Source organism: Macrotis lagotis, chromosome X, assembly GCF_037893015.1.
Source record: "Macrotis lagotis isolate mMagLag1 chromosome X, bilby.v1.9.chrom.fasta, whole genome shotgun sequence".
NCBI classification, from domain to species: Eukaryota; Metazoa; Chordata; class Mammalia; order Peramelemorphia; family Peramelidae; genus Macrotis; species Macrotis lagotis.
The window spans coordinates 653666594-653669108 of record NC_133666.1 but is presented as its reverse complement, the minus strand read 5'-3'; the positions used below and the strand labels follow the sequence as shown (position 1 = coordinate 653669108).

Here is a 2515-nt window from a genome sequence, read left to right as displayed (position 1 = left end):
ACCAAGGTATACTTTTCAGTGTACTTTCCTGGTAGGTACGCATTGATAATGAGATTGACACATATATTGCCAGAGCTAATTTCCAGTATTTGGGAGCCTCCGGAGAAAAGTGTGGGGGAGAAGAGATATTGGCCTGATTACCAAACTGAAGGTCTATAAAGCTATCGTGTTGGCCTTATTGTTGTGTGACTGTGAAATCTGGACACTCTACCAGCATCATATCAGGAAACTTAAGTGCTTCCATTTAAATTGTCTTAGGAAGGATGGTTCTCAGGCCACCGGTGCAGGAAGGATCCCCTGGTGGTGTGTGTCTCCTTCATGCACCGGGAAGACTTTCAGTAGGGGTGACACAATTTTCAAAATGTCAGTTGTTCGTTCTACTGTCCATTCAAATGGATCGTGGGGAAGGTGGTTGGAACAGAGATGCAAAAAACTGCCAAAGTGCAAGTACACAGGCTTGTTCTGGATCTCTACTTACTAAAGTATTTTAATAAGTGCAAAACTTACTTTGCTCATGATGCCTTGGAGCAGTGCATAGTTGGAGACATTGTGCTCCTCAAAGCATTGGTGGTGCCTCGAACCAAACATGTGAAGCATGAATTGGCTGAGATCATCTTCAAAGTTGGAAGAGTCATCGACCCAATTACCAGGAAACCCTGTGCAGGAACCACCTACTTGGAAAGCCCAATAAACTCCAAGACTGCCCTGCTCAAACCAAGTCTGAAAGAACCGGATGTTCCTTCAGCGTAGCCCTGCAAGGACACCCAGAACCCACCAGAAGGAAGAAGAGTTTTCTGTGAATGTTCTCAGCTTCAACTGCCCCTACTTCTGTGGATGAAGAATCCCAAATAAAACAATAAGAAAGCGTCTTTTTGAAGAGCATGCGGTTTCACAAGGCCTAGTGACTACTTCAGATCACCTTATCGGAATGACAATGTGAATGGCATCTTCTTGGTATCTTTGATCTTATAACCACAGAGCTAATTGCTGTGGAAAATAGGATTGAGAGTCCACAGAATGTAAAATAACAAGAGCTGGGGGAAAGGGGTGAGTAGAGGACATGTAAATAATTATCCTTTTCTTACATAGTAAAATCATGGGAGGACATTAAAAAAAATAAATTGTCTCAGGAAGAATCTGAATATCACTTGGCAGGAGAAGATACCAGTCACTGACGTCCTTTCTTGAGCTCTTTTTTCAAGAATTCAAACTTTACTGTAGAGAGTGCAATTTTATGAGCTGGTCATCTTGTTTGAATGCCAAATATATGGTTGCCAAAAAAGACTTTTTTATGGAGAACTCACACAGGACAAGTGCTCTCATGGTTGTCAGAAAGAAAGACATGGAAGGATATTCTCAAAGTCTCTCTTAAGAACTTTTGGAATAGATGGAATGATATAAGATTCACTGGCAAAGGACTGACCACCCAGCCATATATGCCCTCATCAGAGAAGGTGCTGTGCTCTATGAGCAAAGAATAATTGAAATAGTTCAAATGAAATGAGAGATCAGAGAATTCAACCCATATGATCACATGGACTGTTTGTGCCCAACCTATGGAAGACATTCTGATTAGCCAGTTAGACACCCTTGACTATAATACGGTGATGTCATTTTGGTCCCCCTGAAGAATGAAGGACAGCAACTACTAACCAATCAATTATCTTGGGTATATTTTCCTATGTGTATTGATTTCTTTGATTTCTTTTTTCTTTTTAGGGGAGAGCTATCAATTTGGTAAAATGGGTCCCTTGGCTATGTGTGTTCACTGTGTAACTGATATTTGGTAGGAAGGGAATTAAGCATCGCATATAAATCTTTGAGTCTTATTTCTTATTAATGAAATAGTCAACAGAAGTTTAAACCTGGAAACCAGAGTCTCTAAAACTAATCATATTTAAAGAAGAAAATTGATACATAATTTTTACCTTATTCCCAGGATGTGGGGGGGGGGCTGTTTAAGGACTAGTACCTTTACTGTGAGGGCTTGTTGAGCATGTGCAGCAACCACACCCCAATAAACTGTCTTGATAAATGGACCAAATCAAATTGAGGGTAACCCACAGATTGTCAGTAATCCCTGTCAGTAAGTTAAGGGGACGTATGCCCAGTGAAAGAATTCATGATTCTAATGTAAATTGATAAGATATGTATGAGGAATACTCCAACAATGTAAATTTCTCAGAGCACCCATTTTATCAGCAGATTCTGGCTTGGGAGTCAACAACGCATCTTAAAGTGATCAGTTCTGACACAGTGGATAGAGCACTGGCCCTGAAGTCAGGAGGACCTGAGTTCAAATGTGACCTCAGACACTTAATAATTACCTAGCTGTGTGACCTTTGGCAAGTCACTTAACCCCATTTCTTAGTAAAAAACAAACCCCAAGTGATCAGTTTTTAACAATGTATATATTCTTGTCCTATACTGTGCCTTTATATTTAAGTGAAACAAATCAAAAGTTGTAGAAACTGTTCATCTCACAGAACTGTCGTTCTGTGCCCTTAGGAAGGAG

The 2515-nt window shown here is 40.3% G+C and overlaps 1 pseudogene; it reads left to right on the top strand.

Annotated features, from left to right (window-relative positions):
- Positions 1–361: 361 nt before the first annotated feature.
- On the top strand, positions 362–750 carry LOC141497652 (small ribosomal subunit protein uS17m pseudogene; annotated as a pseudogene).
- Positions 751–2515: the final 1765 nt, after the last annotated feature.